The sequence below is a fragment of the Rhinatrema bivittatum genome, chromosome 1 (assembly GCF_901001135.1).
Source record: "Rhinatrema bivittatum chromosome 1, aRhiBiv1.1, whole genome shotgun sequence".
NCBI lineage: Eukaryota > Metazoa > Chordata > Amphibia > Gymnophiona > Rhinatrematidae > Rhinatrema > Rhinatrema bivittatum.
This window is the reverse complement of record NC_042615.1, coordinates 15,053,708-15,072,500: the sequence shown is the minus strand read 5'-3', so window position 1 is coordinate 15,072,500 and position 18,793 is coordinate 15,053,708. Positions and strand designations below refer to the sequence as shown.

The window sequence follows — 18,793 nt, the reverse complement described above, 5'->3', positions numbered from 1 at the left end:
GGGGTAGATTTTATAAATCTACGCGCGCGCGCGCGTACGTTTGTTCGCGCACCAGGCGCAAACAAAAGTACGCTAGATTTTATAAGATACGCGCGTAGCCGCACGTATCTTATAAAATCCGGGGTCGGCACGCGCAAGGGGGTGCACATTTGTGCACCTTGTGCGCGCCGAGCCCTGCGCGCGCTGCCCGTTCCCTCTGAGGCCGCTCTGAAATCGGAGCGGCCTTGGAGGGAACTTTCCTTCCATCCCCCCACACCTTCCCCTCCCTAACCCACCCCCCCGGCCCTATCTGGAACCCCCCTACCTTTATTCAAAAAGTTACTACTGCCTCCGGGCAGTAGTAACTTATGCGCGCCGGCTGTCTGGTGTCGGGGCACTCGGCCACGCCCCCAGACTGCCCACACGCCTCCGAACATGCACCCGAGCCGACACCACGTCCCCTGACCACGCCCCCAACTGCCCCTTTTTGCAAGCCCCAGGATTTATGCAAAATAGGCTCGGCGCACGCAGGGGCGTTTTAAAAGGGTTACGCGCGTAACCCTTTTAAAATCTGGCCCTTTAGGTGTAACAGCTAAATAAAGGACGATTATTTACCCTTTTATATAATATTAAAACAAGAGGACAGTCCATGAAACTAACAGACAGCGCACTGTCAAGCTATGGAATCTGTTGTCAGAGGATGCAATCAAGGAAACTAGCGTAGCGGCGTTTAAAAGAGGTTTGGGCACATTTCTGGAGGAAAAGTGCATAACACATTATTAGCCAGGTAGACTAAAGAAAGCTCTTGCTATCCTGAGGAGTAAGAGGAATTGGACTACTTTATGGGATCTGCCAGGTACTTGTGACCTGGACTGGCCACTGTTGGAGGTAGGATGCTGAGTTCGATGGACCTTGGTCTGACCCAGCATGCTGATTCTTATGTTCTTAAGGCTTTTAGAAATTGTTTAGATGCTCAGTGACATCATTTATCAATACCTTTAGAGCATTTTGTAAGGCCTATGATGATATTTGAGCAGCATGAATGATGGTTTCAGTTCCCTAGTTCGCAATTGATTTAGACTCATCTCATTCTCCTTCAATAATGCTGAGATAATAGGGTGTGCTTACAAGTAGTGCCCTTTGTTACTACCACATTAGCATATGTTTTGGTGCCCTAAAATTAATTTTTGAATATGCACCAAAAAGGCACTAATTTAAGTGCACTTTCTATGCTAATGAATGGGAATGACCTGCATATGGAATTATTTCTTTAGAATGCTCTTTTATTTCACATTTAGCCCTATATTTGAAGTAAAGTTCTAACTTCCATTTATTTATATGGGAAGTACATGAAAGTTAAAAAACTGTAGTCACCCACAGACCTGGCTCCCCCAAGTTGGGGATCCCCTCAGACATGGGGAACTTGCACATGGGAGCCCCAAGTCTATAAGAACATGCCATGCTGGGTCAGACCAAGGGTCCATCAAGCCCAGCATCCTGTTTCCAACAGAGGCCAAACCAGTACTGAAGTCCCTAACCCATAGGGATCCTGGCTCAGCAAACAACAAAGGCACTATGAACTTTTGTGAAGATTCATGTCTTTGTTTTTTGAATAGATGTTCAAGTTTAATTTTTGTTGCAGTAAAGTTTTAAGTTTGAACACCATTCCAGTTGTCTTGACTGTTGTTCCAAGAGAAAACATCCACAATTTGAGTCAACAGACCATGAGCACTAACTGTCAGAGATTGGCTGGACTGAGAATGGAGCACCGATCGCCTTTGCCCTCACTATGTCACAGGGGCCGACCGTCGGTACCTGTGACATAGTGAGGGCAAAGGCGATCGGTGCCATTTTGAGTAATGGCATCGGATGGCCGGCGTGCAGGAGGTCGCTCCCGGACCCCCGCTGGACTTTAGGCAAGTCTTGTGGGGGTCAGGAGGCCCCACCAAGCTGGCCAAAAGTCCCTGGGGGTCCAACGGGGGTCCCGGAGCAACCTCCTGCACTCCGGCTGTCCGATGCCAGTACTCAAAATGGCGCCGATAGCCTTTGCCCATATTATGTCACAGGGGCTACCGGTGCCATTGGTCAGCCCCTGTCACATGGCCATCGGTGCCATCTTGTGCTCCTACCATGTGATAGGGGCTGACCAATAGCACTGGTAGCCCCTGTGACAAAGGCTATCGGCGCCATGATGAAACCGGCACCGAGGGTGTGAGTGCAGGGGATGGCTCCCGGACCCCCCGCTGGACCACCAGGGAGTTTTGGTAAGTCTTGGGGAGGGGTTCAGGAGGGTGGGGGCTTTGTTTAAATTTTTATTTAGGTGGCCGTATAATTCGCCGAAGATTCGTGTATTCGTGGGGAATCGCGATACTTTTTGCTTCCCCACGAATACTACGAATAGTGCAATATACGTTGCGGATCGTCAATACGGCGAAAACGAATGCACACCCCTACAAGAAAGTAATTTTGTTCAGGTCCTTTAATGCAATACTGAACGTAAACTAACATGTTGGGCTTCTGTTGTGCTTTTTGTTAGTATGCAGGCTCATCAGCTTAGAGAACAGAAAGGACACAGTTCATAAAATGTGTGGTATGGAAAACTAGGAAACAATATTAAGATTAGGAGACACTCCTTGAAACTAATTAGTAGATTTAAAACATTTAAGAAAGTATATTTCCAGTCAGAAAATGTGGTTAGGCTAGTACAAAAGGTTTGGACAAGTTTCCGGAGTACAGGTGCACACATAAGTGCTAGCTGGACAGACTTTGGTTTTTCCACCGCTAAATTCTGAGAGAGCGCAACATGTCCAGGCGACACAGACTAGCTGCCGTTGGAGACATGATACTGGGCTTAGTGGGTCATTGGTCTGACTTAGCACAACATGTCATAGAAACATAGAAACATAGAAATGACGGCAGAAGAAGACCGAATGGCCCATCCAGTCTGCCCAGCAAGCCTCACACATTTTTTCTCTCATTCTTATCTGTTACTCTTAGCTCCTTGTTCTATTCCCCTTCCACCCCCACCATTAATGTAGAGAGCAGTGATGGAGCTGCATGCAAGTGAAATATCTAGCTTGATTAGTTAGGGGTAGTAGGGGCAGTAACCGCCGCGATAAGCAAGCTACACCCATGCTTATTTGTTTTACCTAGACTATGTTGTACAGCTCTTGTTGGGTTTTTTTTTTTTTTTCTTCTCCCCTGCTGTAGAAGCAGAGAGCCATGCTGGATATGCATTGAAAGTGAAGTATCAGGCACATTTGGTTGGGGTAGTAACCGCCGTAACAAGCCAGCTACTCCTCGCTTTGTGATTGCGAATCCTTTTTTTTCTTCACCCCTGTCGTTGAAGCTATGCAGGATATGCGTGAAGCATCAGGTTTTTTTTGTTTTTTTGTTTTTTTTTTCCCCCTGCCCTTGAAGCAGAGAGCTATGCTGGAAATGCGTGATGTATCAGTCGTTCTCCCATGCCGATGCAGGGGAGAACCATGCTGGATATGCATGGAAAGTGAAGTATCAGGCACATTTGGTTTGGGGTAGTAACCGCCGTAACAAGCCAGCTACTCCCCGCGTTTTGAGTGTGAACCCTTTTTCTTCTCCTTTGCCGTTGTAGCAGAGAGCTCTGCTGGATGTGTGAAGTATCAGTTATTCTTCTCCCCTGTCATTGAAGCAGAGAGCTATGCTGTATATGCATTGAAAGTGAAGTATCAGGCATATTTGGTTTGGGGTAGTAACCGCCGTAACAAGCCAGCTACTCCCCTCTTTATGAGTGCAAATCCTTTTTTTCCATTACCTCTTGCTGTTGAAGCTTAGAGCGATGTAGGAGTCCACAGTAAGCATGTGTATGTTTATTTAGTAAGGGTATTGTGTCAATAGCCATCATTCTGGCGAGTCACCCACTCTTCATTGGTGGCCTCTTGACTTTATGGATCCGCAGTGTTTATCCCACGCCCCTTTGAAGTCTTTCACAGTTCTGGTCTTCACCACTTCCTCCGGAAGGGCATTCCAGGCATCCACCACCCTCTCCGTGAAGAAATACTTCCTGACATTGGTTCTGAATCTTCCTCCCTGGAGCCTCAAATCGTGACCCCTGGTTCTGCTGATTATTTTCCTACGGAAGAGGTTTGTCGTTGTTTTTGGATCATTAAAACCTTTCAAGTATCTGAAAGTCTGTATCATATCACCTCTGCTCCTCCTCTCCTCCAGGGTGTACATATTTAGATTCTTCAATCTCTCCTCGTACGTCATCCTATGAAGATCCTCCACCTTCCTGGTCGCCCTTCTCTGTACCGCTTCCATCTTGTCTTTGTCTTTTTGTAGATACGGTCTCCAGAACTGAACACAGTACTCCAGGTGAGGCCTCACCAAGGACCTGTACAAGGGAATAATCACTTCCCTTTTCTTACTTGATATTCCTCTCTCTATGCAGCCCAGCATTCTTCTGGCTTTTGCTATCGCCTTGTCGCATTGTTTCGCTGTCTTCACATCATTAGACACTATCACCCCAAGGTCCCTCTCCTGCTCCGTGCTCATCAGCCTTTCCCCCCCCATCGAGTACAGTTCATTCGGATTTCCACTCCCCATATGCATGACTTTGCACTTCTTGGCATTGAATCTCAGCTGCCATATCTTCGACCACTCTTCCAGTTTCCTTAGATCCCGTCTCATTCTCTCCACTCCTTCCGGCGTGTCCACTCTGTTGCAGATCTTAGTGTCATCCGCAAAAAGACAAACCTTACCTTCTATCCCGTCTGCAATGTCGCTCACAAAGATATTGAACAGGACCGGTCCCAACACCGATCCTTGCGGCACACCACTTAAAACCGCTCTCTCTTCAGAGAAGGCTCCATTTACCATCACACATTGTTTTCTGTCCGTCAACCAATTTGCAATCCAGGTCACCACATTGGCACTCACTCCCAAGCTTCTCGTTTTATTCACCAGTCTCCTGTGCGGAACCGTATCAAAAGCTTTGCTGAAATCCAAGTAGATGACATCTAGTGCTCTTCCTTGATCCAATTCCTTGGTTACCCAGTCAAAAAAGTCAATCAAATTTGTCTGACAGGATCTTCCCCTGGTGAATCCATGCTGCCTCTGGTCCATCAATTCTCCAGACTGTAGATAGTTGACTATTCTCTCTTTCAGCAGTGACTCCATTACTTTTCCCACCACCGAAGTGAGGCTAACCGGTCTGTAGTTGCCTGCCTCTTCCCTGTTCCCACTCTTGTGAAGCGGGACCACCACCGCTCTTCTCCAATCACTCGGCACCACTCCCGTTTCTAGGGATCTATTGAACAGGTCACACAGCGGACCTGCCAGAACATCTCTGAGCTCCCTCAATATCCTTGGATGAATCCCATCAGGCCCCATGGCTTTGTCCCACTTTCAGGTTCTTTAGTTCTCCCACACATTTCTACTGTAAAAGGATTTTCAATCTATTCCCCTTCCTCCAGTTTCTTGTTGTTTAGAGATGGTCCTTCTCCAGGGTCTTCTTTAGTGAACACAGAGCTGAAGTATTCGTTTAATATTTCTGCCATTTCTTCGTCTCTCTCTACACATTGATCATTACCACCTTTCAATTTCACTATACCACTTTGGACCTTTCTCTTTTCGCTGATGTATCTGAAAAATGTTTTGTCACCATTTTTTATCTCCTTGGCAATCCTCTCTTCCGCTTGACTCTTTGCCAACTTGATTAATTTCTTTGTCTCCCTCAGTTGATACAAATATTCTTCTTTGTGCTCCTCCCTTTGGGATCCTTTATATTTCTTGAATGCTGTTCTTTTAGCTTTAATTTTGTCAGCCACCTCCATTGAGAACCAGATAGGTTTCAGTTTTCTTTTGCTTTTCTTTACATTTCTAACATATAGAGCAGTTGCCTTGGTGATTGCTCCTCTTAGATTGGTCCACTGCTGATCCACATCTCTCTCGTTCTCCCATCCTTTAAGTTCTTCCTCCAGGTAGTTCCCCATTTCCTCAAAGTCTGTGTTTTTGAACTGTAAAACTCGGGTCTTTGTGGTTCTTTTCCCTATTATTTTAGTGATATTAAACCATACCGTTTGATGATCACTGCTGCTGAGGTGGGCGCCCACCTGGACATCTGAGACATTATCTGCATTAGTGAGCACTAAGTCGAGTATAGCTCCTTCTCTCGTGGGTTCCAACACCATTTGTTTGAACAAAGATACTTGCATGGCATCCACTATCGCTCTACTATTTTTAGTTTCTGCAGATGGGATTTTCCAGTCTACATCTGGCATATTAAAGTCACCCACGATCACCACTTCTCCCTTCTTACCTATCTTATGGATGTCTTTAACCAGATCTCTGTCCAGCTCTTCCTTTTGGTTTGGAGGCCTGTAAACCACTCCAATATAAATGGATGCTCCGTCATCGTTTTTTAGGTTGACCCATAGAGCTTCTTCAATACCCCAACTTCCTTGTAGCTCAGTTGCTTGGATGTTGTTTCTGACATAAAGAGCCACACCTCCCCCTTTTCTATCCTCTCTGTCCTTCCTTAACAAGTTGTAGCCTGGTATTGTTGTATCCCATTCATGAGATTCTGTGAACCATGTTTCTGTGATAGCAACAATGTCCAATTCTGCCTCAGCCATTAGGGCCTGCAGATCTGGGATTTTATTTCCCAAACTATGAGCATTTGTGGTCATAGCCTTCCAGGTACTCTCTTTACGGTTATTGCATTTCCTGGACTCCTTGTGAGATATTTGTTGAGATTTGTTATTCACTTCACTATTTCTTTTTGCGGTAGTGCCACTGTTGACAGTGGCACTACCGCACTGGGCTCCTTACCTTCTAGTAGAAAGTTTATAGCACCCATTCTGAGAAACCAGTTGTTTGTTTATTACAGGGTCCCATTGTGTCACCTTATATGTGCCTAACTTGCTTTTCTGATACCTGGTATTATTTTCTAGAGAATACAGTTTATTTATTTATTTATTATCTATTTATTTATTTATTTATTATTTTTATATACCGACATTCGATCTCAATCGAGATATCACACCGGTTTACATTCAGGTACTGTAGGTATTTCTCTTTCCCCAGAGGGCTTACAATCTAAGTTTTTGTACCTGAGGCAATGGAGGGTAAAGTGACTTGCCCAAGGTCACAAGGAGCGACAGCAGGACTCAAACCCTGGTCTCCTGGTTCACAGTCCACTGCTCTAACCACAGTGTTCATGAAATGATTAGATTAACCAAACTATAAATGAAAGTTCTGCAGATAGCTACTCAACAGGTAAAGCAAAGACAGTTGGATCCCCACATCGCCTTGCATGACTAGTTTAAAGTCTGAAGGAGCACTTGGTCTCTAGGCCCTTTCAAATCTGGACTACTCTGCTACAACTGCTAACAAGAAATTAATTAAAATTTGTATTCCTTTTTTTCCAAGAGAAACACACGCTCAATGCGGATTACAAATTAAAATAAATACTGAACCCATAAATCCGCTAATACTCTGGTATTCACAGCAAAGAAATATATATCACAAATACATCATATTACAAAACTACAATGAGGAGGGAAAAACACTTTACAAAGTGAACAACAAATGGGAAATAAGAATGTCATTTAGTGACAACTGTGATGGTGGTATGTTAGTAATGTGATTATTCCTCAAGTAAATTGAAAAAAGGTAATACTTTCTCATAAGCCCTCTGGGTATAGGGAAATACCTACAGTACCTGAATGTAAACCGATGTGATATCTCAGATCGAATGTCGGTATATATAAAAAAAAATAAATAATAATAATAATAATAAAGACCTGAACAGAATGTGAACCTGCATTATTTGAAATGATTATTTACCATCTTGCTGCATAACAATGAATAGCTCAGACTTTGCTATCCTTGCTCATGACCTCAGCAGATACTAGACTGTAGTTATGTTTCTTTGCTTACCAATTGTAATGCAAGTAACTTGCTTCATTTTTTGTTTGGCCTTGAAAAGGTATCACAGCCTACTAGGATTTCAATTACTTCACGAACAATATGGAACCAAAACTGCATTACAAGCCTGATCGACCCCCGAGGCATCACAATAACATACAGTAACACAATAAATGATGGCAAATAAAGACCAAAATGGTTCATCTAGTCTGCCCAGCAATAGGAGGTATCTGAAGAGATGGAAAGATGCAGATATAAAATCAGAGTCCCTGCTTTCTAAAGTCATCTTATGATGCAGCTCTTTCTCACAGAAGCATAGATTATGATGGCAGATGAGAAATGTAAGTCCCAACCAGTCTGCCCAATTTAATTCCTAGAGCAATAGCACAGACTTGAGTTAACCCCTCACTTTCCCTCCCCTTTTTAGCAACTATGGATTCTCTGAACTTAGCCCAAGCATTCTTGAATGTTGTTACTGCTTTTGCTTTCACTGGGAAGGCATTCTGTGCATCTAACATTCGTTCCATGAAGACATATTTTCTGATCTTACTCCTGAAAGCCTACCTCCTAAGAGCTTTGGAAATATATATCAGTTTTGCAGCAGGTATAACAAGAACATTTTTATGTGTATCCTTGTTTTAATCACCAGCCGCACTGACTACTGTAATTCTCTATTCAACGGCATGTCACATTACAATCTCAAACACTTCCAACTCCTACAAAGTATAGCTGCTAGAATTTTGACTGGAGCCAAAGCAATTGATTATATTAAACCAATCCTAAGGCAATGGCTACTGGTCAACAGGATACAGTTCAAAATTCTGTTTCATCTTCAAATGTGTGAAGAATCTGGTCCCTGAGTATATTTCCCAGTTCCTACATAGCTAGAAGAGAATTTCAGTTCTTCCAAATGGCCCTTCTCCCTCACTAACTGCTGCCAGGTTATCCTGTATGAGATTCACTTTCAGCTGCTTTGCCCCACAGCTATGGAACAATATACCGCTATTCTTATGCACTGAGACGTGTTACCTTACTTTCAGAAAAAAAAGGCCAAAGCCTGGCAATTCAGCCAAGCTTTCCTCTAGATTCCATGCTTAAAACTGAGATTTCCTTCTATCACTGACCAATGAAGCCTGATCGTCTTTCTCCCCCATGCACTAGTCACCATACTATGATTGTGATCTTCCACTATTCCTCTCTTCTATGCCTTTTCTTCATGTTTATTTCTCATTGATTTCCAAAAAAAAAAAAAAGCTATGAATCTATTATAACTGAAATGTAATAATAATTTGATTGAGACCATCTGGTAAATACAAAATATCAAATATTTATAAATAATAATAAAATTGCAAGATTAGGGATTGCTTTATTGAGGGGAGTGAAAGGGGTAAGTGGGGGAATTTATAAATAAACTGGGAGATGGCCCCTGGTGTTTGGAACCTGCCAGGTAGTATTCATTTGTTCTTGGGTGAAAATATTTCCAATATTGATTGCATGCATTGATGAAGCATCTGCCTTCTGTTCTCTTTTAAATTATAAAATCATACTGTAAGCAGACAAAGATAATTGCTCACTTCTGTTTCTTGGAGGTTGCTAATTTGCGTTTTCTCTTGCCCAAATCACCTTTCATTCAAACACTAACCTCAACATGCTTCACAACTGCACTCATCCCTCAAGATAATGCTTCACAAGCGTACATATAGTCATGTCTGCCTTAGTGTCCTGTAACCTGGAGTCAGGTACACTGTCATACTGTACCAGGAAGGGGACATGTAGACTAAAAGGGCCTTATAGTCTATGCACTATCCTATTCTATGTTTCTATGAGTCTTTCAAATCGCACTATAGATTTAGAAGATTTTGTTCAATTTACAAAAAATATACAATTAATTGCAGACTGTAATACTTTTCATTGGTTTGTACATTCAAGTTCAGCATTATCTGCTGGTCCAATAAAAGATATAACATAAAAAGAATCCAGTTCTCTCTAGGATAAACACAGCTACTCCTATTACTCTGAGGACAGGAAAACATATGCAAATCCATCATTCTACTTTCATCTTCTGTCAAAAGGATAAAGCTGTATTATGTGAAAATCTTTCTTTTAGACTCAGCCATAAGTGTCTAACGGTTTAGCTTAGAAAGGAATTTTTTTGTAGCTGTGTGGCTCATAACTGACTGAAGCTTTTTTTGTCTTCCTGTGAATAACCACAACCATTGCCCAAACTTGGAGTTGAAAAGTAGCTGATGCTGATGGGCAGATGTCTTTTTTCAATCAACATAACAATGTAAGGGAGTAACACAGTTGGTTGAGCCTGCAGAGAAGGCAGTTATAGCAGGTTTCCAGATGTGATGGTGATGGTTGGAATGCTAAGAAGAATGTTCAAAGAGTTAAAGAGCATTTATGATAAAAGCCCCTAGTCCTGATTCCTGTCACACTGCCAGAATTTAATGTTTACTATCTTTCTGAGCCTTGACCAGATGGAAAGAAAGAAAAAAAAAAGCCAACTATTATCCCACTGGACATGCTAGAAAGAAAGGTACAACTAAAGAAAAAAATGATTGATGTGCATGAATCAAACTCCACATAAAACATGTCCCAAATGGATACCTGTGGATTTTCTGGTAGGTTAGTAGGGGCAGCATCTGTAGACTGAGCTCTACAGTTCCCTATTCTGCCTCGCTGCTTTCACTGATACAGTACACTACTGCAATCATACCTTGGTGCATTAAGCTACGGACACTTTTCTAATGAGCTATACATTTAGAAAAATCTTGAGGTGGACTAACAAATCCTCTGGGGTTGACAGATGCAAAAACCTACTACTCTATTTTTTTTATTTTTTTTAATAAACATATCTATCAAAGCAAAACAAAACCCAGTTCTTTTACTACCAACCTGACCTATGTAAGCAACAGTATCTCTGGATTCTTTCATGTTATAGCTCTCTGCCATTATAAAGAACATGCCCTCCACTCCCCAATGGTATGTGCCATTTCTGTACAGAGCAAACACTTACAGAGATACAGTTACTTAAAGAAGTGTTAGATTCTGGCAAATCATCTCAGTGGTTCAGTGGATGAAAAGCCTGATGTCCCTCTCTTAGGTCTACAAAATGGTGAAGAAACTGAAAATGCAATGTACAAAAATACATTATTATAAAGCTGATTTGTGTGCTCTATCATAGGCACCAGTTTTCCTAAATGATTGGGGGGTACAAAACAACACAAATTACGCCTTCCTGGACACGGTGAAGGACCTTTCTCAATATTGGGGGGTGCCCAAGCACCCACTGCACCTGCAGACCTGGCATCTATGCACTCCATTTATATTCTCAACCTCGCATCCCAAAATCTAAAAAGCTTGAAAGCTGCTCATTAGAAGTTCTTCCTTTACTATACTTCCTGAGTCTTTTGGAATTTGGATTCGCTATTTTCATTGTGCCAGAGGTTGATAAATGTAGCTGGCGGGCAAAAACAACCTTGATGATATCACACTATTATAGGAAGAGGAGTCAATTTATGTCCCACTGTCTCAGGAAACCCCACAGACAAAGATTCAAGGGGCAAGGACTTGTAGTTTTGTGAAATTTGTTGTAAAGCTCTCTGGCACAAGGTGCCACAGAAAAGCCAAAATAAATCAAATATCCTATGAGAAATAAAATCTCACATTTTGCCAAAGGCTACAAGAAAAAAGTGTATGAATCTGACATGACAGAATAAGTGTTCTATGCAGGTCTATTCTTTGTATATTGCCAAGTGGCTGACTAGTCACTGAAGAATTAATAAAACAAAACCAGAAGCCAGTGCTACACACTGGGGAGGCCTCATTGTGTTGGAAAGTCCCAGAAAAAACTGCTGACTGCGGTTCATGGGATTCCAAATATCACACTGCAGGGAGTTTAGGATGGCAGTGTATGAGACTGTTGGGTTACCTCACTGGAGATGATGGATGGCAGTGCTTGGCTTTAGGCTTCTGGTTTATGCCACAGAGACATGTTGAAAGGCTGATCCTCACTGTGGTATTTCCTTGTATGTTATTGTTGAATGGAGCATCTGACAAGAGTAATTCTCCGTATATTATTAGTAATATTGACCTTTATTGGACCATAACATTTCCAAAGGTAAGCACCCTTTTCATGAAATCATTCTAAGGAGTCTGGTATTATGATTATTTTAACAAGCATTTGCAGAGAAGCTGAATAAAAGCAGGCCGTGATACTTGTAAAGATTATACAAACACTGTCTTGTACATGAGCTTGGGAGCCCATATAGGTCCCACATTCAGACATGGCCAACACCTGCGATTCAAAGCACTGCATAAGGATTTTATATCAGAAACAGTTCAGTGAAATGTAGGGGAGAAAGACTAACGGGAGTGCAGATAAAATTACAGAAATAAACTTCAATGACAAGGAGAATCTGAAAAGATAAAGAAAAAACTGCAGAGAAAGTTAAAATCTATGAGAGAGAATTAGAAAATGTGTAAAGAAACAAATGAAAACATTTCCCCTGGTCTTAGCAGATGTGCTACCTAGTGACAAACAGCAGCCCTGAGTGAAGGTCTATTCTTCAGGACAGTGGGATTTTTGAGCCCATTGTTCTAGAAGGAAGGAGGAAGCAATTGGGACGGAAAGCGGAGTTGCTTACCTGTAACTGGTGTTCTCCTAGGACAGGAGGATGTTAGTCCTTACAGATGGGTGACATCATCAGATGGAGCCTGGCATGGAAAACGTTTGTCAAAGTTTCTAGAACTTTCACTGGCACACTGAGCATGCCCAGCATGCTACTAACCATGCATCCACGTGGGATCCCTCTTCGATCTCGTAACATAGAATTCACAAGCGAAAAAATAAAATAACAAAATGCAAGAGAACCCAAATCTGCGGGGTGGCAGGCGGGATTCCTGAGGACTAACATCCTGCTGTCCTAGGAGAACACTTGTTACAGATAAGCAACTCTGCTTTCTCCTAGGACAAGCAGGATGGTAGTCCTCACAGATGGGTGAATACCAAGCTACAGGCTGCTCCCGGCAACAACCATGACCAACAGGCACTGAACCAGGTGCCAACTGGCACAAAAATAACTACAGTACTGTTAGTAAATAAGGAGGCAGCTTGAACCCAAACAATGGGAACTAGGTAGGGAGAGTTGAGTTTAAGCCTGGAAGAGGTTGCAAAGGACAGATTGGCCAAAGCTACTGACATGTCGAGCATCCTTGTCCTAGCAGTAGTGGGCAGTGAACATTGTGTAGGGAACTCAATGTTGTGGCCTTGCAGATTTTGGCAACGGGAATCACTCATAAGTGGGCAACCGATTCTGCCATGGCTCTCACAGAGTGGGTTTTTACGCAGACTCCCAGCTGAAGGCCCGCCTGCACACAGCAAAAGGAGATACAATCCGCCAGGCAGTTGGACAGAGTTTGCTTGCCCACTGCAATGCCCAGCCTGTTCCTGTCAAAGGATATAAAGAGCTGCGAGGACTGCCTGTGGTCTGCTGTGAATTCGAGATAGAAAACTAAAGCCCTCTTGCAGTTTAGACTGTGCAGAACCCATTCTCCCTGGTGGGAATGAGGCTTCAGGAAAAAGGTGGGCAGAATGATGGACTGATTGAGATGAAAATCAGTAACCACCTTAGGGAGGAACTTAGGGTGGTCCTGCGTTCGCAACCTATCATGAAAGAATTTTGTGTAGGGCAGATACATAGCCAATGCCTGAAGCTCACTTAGCCTGCACGCCAAAGTGATCGCCACCAGGAAGAGAACCTTCCAGGTTAGGAAATTAAGATCGAAGGAGCGCAAAGGCTCAAAAGGGTCACGCATGATCTTTGCCAATACTGCATTGAGTTCCCAGGACACAACAGGAAGCCAAAGGGGAGGCTTCAGCTGAAGCAAACCCTGCAGAAACTGCCACACAATGGGTTGCACTGAGATGGGTGTACCACCCACACCCTGATGGCACTCAGGTGTACTCTGACCGAGTTGGTTTTTAACCCAGCCTCCGAGAGGTGTCACAGATAGTCAAGCAACTTTGGAGTGGGGCAGGCGAAGAGATCCAAGCCATAACTCTCACACCAGATGGAGAACCTCCTCCATTTCAGTCGATAAGACTTCCTGGAAGCTACCAACATCTGAGACACATCATCAGAGAGGTCCAGGGATTGCAAGACTAGGTGCTCAACATCCAGGCCAACAAAGCTAATGCTCGGAAGTCTGGATGGCGCAGTCTGCCCTAATCCTATATGATCAGATCCAGAGAGGTCCCCAGATGGATGAGATCTCTGACTGACAGATCCTGAAGGAGTGGAAACCAGACCTGTCAGGGACAATAAGGGGCCATGAGAATCATGATCCCCTGGTCCTGCTGGAGCTTCAAGAGAGTCTTCATGACCAGCGGAAGAGGAGGATATGCGTTCAGGAGACCTGTGCCCCAATGTCGGGCAAAGGCATCTGAGGCTGGAAGTCCATCTGTCCTGACCATAGAGCAGAATGTGCTCACTTTGCAGTTGTAGGAGGAGGCTAAGAAATCCATGTCTGGGGTTTCCCCAGTGGCAGAAGATCCAGGCCACCACTGCTAGATCCAGTGACCACTCGTGTGACCAGAACGCTCGACTCAGATGGTCTGCCACTACAGTCTCTATTCTGGCTAGGTACATTGCTCTCGGGAGCAAGCCCTGCGAAAGAGCCCAGGACCAAGTCTGTAACACCTCTTGACAGAGGAAGAACGATCCAGTGCCTCCCTGTTTGTTGATGTACCACATTGCTACCTGATTGTCTATCCAGATCAGGACTACCTTGTGGGACAAACGGTCTTGAAAAACCCAAAAGGCGTAGTGAATTGCTCGAAGCTCCAGGAAGTTGATCTGACATAGAGATTCCTGAGCTGTCCACCGAACTTGCTTGCGGAGGTTATCCACATGCGCCCCCCAACACAGGCATCAGTGGAGGCATCGGTGGTAAGCACCACCTGAGGTGGGGAAGCCTAAAAAGGGTCCCCCTGGTCCAGGTTGGATAGATCCTCCCAACAGGATAGGGAGACCTGGAGAGGTGGCATGACACAAATATGTGCCTTGAGGTCCTGGGATGCCTGCTGCCACTGTGACTGCAAGGTCCATTGAGCACTGCGCATGCACAGGCGGGCCAAAGGGATGACATGGACAGACGCAGTCATGTGACCCAAAAGACGAAGCAGCAGACAAGCAGAAACCTGTTGACAGCTGTGGACCAAGCGCACCAGTGACAACAGAGTAAGCACCCGATCGTGCGGCAGGAATGCCTTGGCCTGAACCATGTCCAGTCTGGCCTTGATGAAGCCCAGGTGTGGCGACGGGCTGAGGTGGGACTTTGAGTAATTGATGACAAACCCCAGGGATTGTAGCACCTGGATAGTCAAATGTAAGGAGTGAAGCACCACCTGCTGAGTCGTCCAACTAGGGGAAGAATGCACCCCTTGATGTCGGAGGTGTGCCCCCACCACTGCCAGACACTTGGTGGAGACCCAGGGTCTGATGCAAGGCCAAATGGCAATACTCAATACTGGAAGTAATCCTTTCCCACCACAAAGTGAAGATACTTCCTGTGACCTGGGAAGATCGCAATATGGGTAGAAGCATCTTTCAGGTCGAGGAAGCAGAGCTAGTCTCCTCTTCCTAGGAATAGGATCAGATTGACCAAAGAAACTATCTTGAACCTTTCTCTTTGAAGGAATTTGTTCAAGGCTTGCAGGTTGTGAATAGGGTGTAAGCCCTCAGTTCTCTTTGATATCAAGAAATAGCAAGAGTAGAACCCTCTGCCCTTCTGGCAGAGATGAATGGGTTCTACCACTCCAGCTATTAGAAGGACAGAGAGCTCTGTCAAAAGTATTTCCTGAGGAGCAGACAAAGCCCACGATGGACATGGGGGAGAGTCCGCAGAGGCATCCCTGTAGTTCATCTAGTACCCTTGGCGAACGATGGTGAGGACCCACTGGTCCGACATGACGTGGGGCCAGCGGTCCGCCAAATGACGCAGCTTACCTCCAACCGACGGGCAGGATGCCAAGGGTACAGCAATCTGACTCCCACTCCTAGTCAAAACCCAATGGCAGAGCTCTGCTGGGGGCTGGCTGAGGCCTGGGGGTCCACTGCTGACGGGAATGACCTCTGGAACTAGGGCCCACGAGGCAGGAGGACAGTATTTCCTCTGGTGATAGAAGAATTTCCTCGAGCTTTGCCAAGAGGATTTCCTGACCGAGGATGGTTGGTCGGAAGAACCAACCGAAAAATGCTGAAGAGTCTCATGGTGGTCCTTCAATTGGGTCACCGTACCCCTGACCTTATTTCAGAAGATTCTCACCCATACAGGGTAGATCTACCAGCTTTTCTTGTACCTCTGGCCGAAGGTCCGAGGCACGGAACCAGGACATCCTACAGGCATCGATATCCGCTACAGCCACTCTCGCTGCTGTTTTGAAAACATCATAGGTGGACCTCACCTCGTGCTTCCTTGCCTCCAGACCCTGCTGTACTACCACTGAGAATGCCTGCTGTTGCTGTTGAGGCAGGCGCTCTGACAGCTCCTGGACCTGCTTCCACAGGTTCCGGTTATATTGGGTCATATATAGTTTACAGGAGGTGATACGGGCAATGAGCACAGAACCTTGAAACACCTTCCTACCAACGGCATTCAATTCCTTGTGTTCTCTCCCTGGAGGAGCAGATGCATGGGTGCGAGAGTGCTTGGCTTTTTTAAGGGCGGACTGCACCACAACAAACTGGTGTGGGAGATGGTGCCTCTCAAAACCCATAGCCTCTTGGACCAGGTAGATGGCATCCACCTTCTTATTAATTGGAGGAATGGACATGGGGTGTTGCCAGATTCTGAGGAGAAGTTCCTTAAAAATATCATAGACAGGGACAGCCACAATTTCCTTTGGAGCATCCACGAACTGGAGGCCCTCCAGCATTTTGTGTCGGGTGTCCTCTTCCCTGAAGAGCTGAAATGGAATGGCTTCGGCCATGGCCCGGACAAAGCCTACAAAGGAAAGATTCTCTGGGGGAGATCTACATCCTCCAAAGAGGATTCCTAAGTATCGTCTTCCCAGGGGTCATGTGGGGGTCTCTTCCTTGCTAAAGTCCCCTGGGGGGTGGCATGGATGGCCCCTACCCAGGTCTCTAGGCTTCGGCACTGAGGGCCCTGGTGGCATCGACAGCGACGCGGGCATTAAAGGCACCGAGAGCACAGAGTTCCCCGACAGTCCTGGGATGGGATTGGGAAACTTTGGCCGTGGGTAGGTGTGATGGCCGTCATAAATTTTTCTCCTCGGAGGACCCAATAATGAGTATCGCTCCAGAGGGGGGTATTGGAAGCCGCTGAGGAACCGATAGTCCTACCAGCACAGGTTGCATTAGAAAGACATCTAAATGGACGTCCACATGCTCTAGCAGGGGCACCAAGAAGATAGCACAGGCTCCGGCACCGGCATGAGGACTGGTACTGGTGGCGGTTCGATACCCCACAGGGCTCAGAGCACCACTATCCGAACCTTGTGGTTCAACTCCTCCTGAAAACCTGGTCAAGTTAGGACAGACGGAAGAGGCATCACCAGGGCCTCCTCCTCAGAGCCCCGAGGAGACTGGGTGCCTGGCACAGTTATCGATGGGGAACGCCTGGGACTCCTGGGTCTGATAAAGAACGATGCCTCTTCCCCATGGGGTCGCTTCGGTGGTAGCCTGGCAGCCACTGATGTCACACTGGTCCTGGGGCTGTGCATCGACAGGAACCGGGCGCTGCTCGTCCCGGTCTTTTCCCAACACTGAGGAGGCTGAAGATCCCGATGACTTGGAGTGCAACGACACCTGAGATGGCTTATTTCTGGCTCCTCTCTGTCTCGAGATAGAACCGGTGGGTGGGGGGGGGGGAGAGGGACAGTGTATCTAATGCCTCCCCTTGGCCTCTAGGTGTCGACGCCTCCAATGCCAGAGTAGATGCATCAGACATTTTGAGTCCACAAAGCTTTTCCATCTTATCCAGTCAGGCCCGATGGCCTTTGGGGGTCATCTGATCACACAGATGGCACTCACGGACATCATGCAATGCCCCCAGGCAGTCACGGACATCATGCAATGCCCCCAGGCAGTGATAGACATGGTCCACAGGCACTAGGGGCACCGTCAAAAACAAGACAATGCCATGAAAAACAGATGGCGAGTCACCGAGGAGCAACATGCTGGGAATCCACCGCAACAAAGGGAAAAAACAGACACCTACCACGCCACTGGATGGACACAGACTAGAGAAGAGGGATCCAGTGTAGAAAAAAGTCAAAAAACGACCAGGAACACTTTGAAGGAAAAACTAAAGAGCAGATCTCCAGAATCATGAAGCAACTACTTTGCGGAAAAAAAGAGACTGAAGAGGGACCCCGCATGGACGCGCAGTTAGTGGCATGCTGGGCATGCTCAGTGTGCCAGTCAAAGTTCTAGAAACTTTGACAAAGGTTTTCCGTGCTGGGTTCCATCTAATGATGTCACCCATCTGTGAGGATTACCATCCTTCTTGTCCTAGGAGAAAGACTATGCATGGCAAAGTCCATTTCCAGCATTCATTCCAGTTCTCAGCGCAACCCTTACAGAACATGAGAAAGAAGAGAGAGAATATGGTGAAAAATCATTAGTATCAAGAAATTATATAATGGCTGGGGGCCAGATTTGCACAGCATATGGAGGGGGCTACACTCTCTTTGGTCCAAACAGGAGCCTGGAAGAAGATGTTGCAATGTGAAGGGGAGTGAGGAGAGAGAGAGAGGGTTGCAGGGGGATGGGGATAGAGGGTGGGAGTGGAAAAAGAGAAGAATGACCATGTATTTGTATTATTATTTTCTTTGTATTAATTGTTTATACTTTGCTTTAGGTTTTTTTTATTGTAATTCGCT

The 18,793-nt window shown here is 45.4% G+C and overlaps 1 protein-coding gene across 1 annotated transcript in view; it reads right to left on the bottom strand.

Annotated features, from left to right (window-relative positions):
- Positions 1–18,793, bottom strand: part of FAT4 (FAT atypical cadherin 4) — a 625,352-nt gene that overhangs the window by 224,513 nt on the left and 382,046 nt on the right. The window lies entirely within an intron of this gene.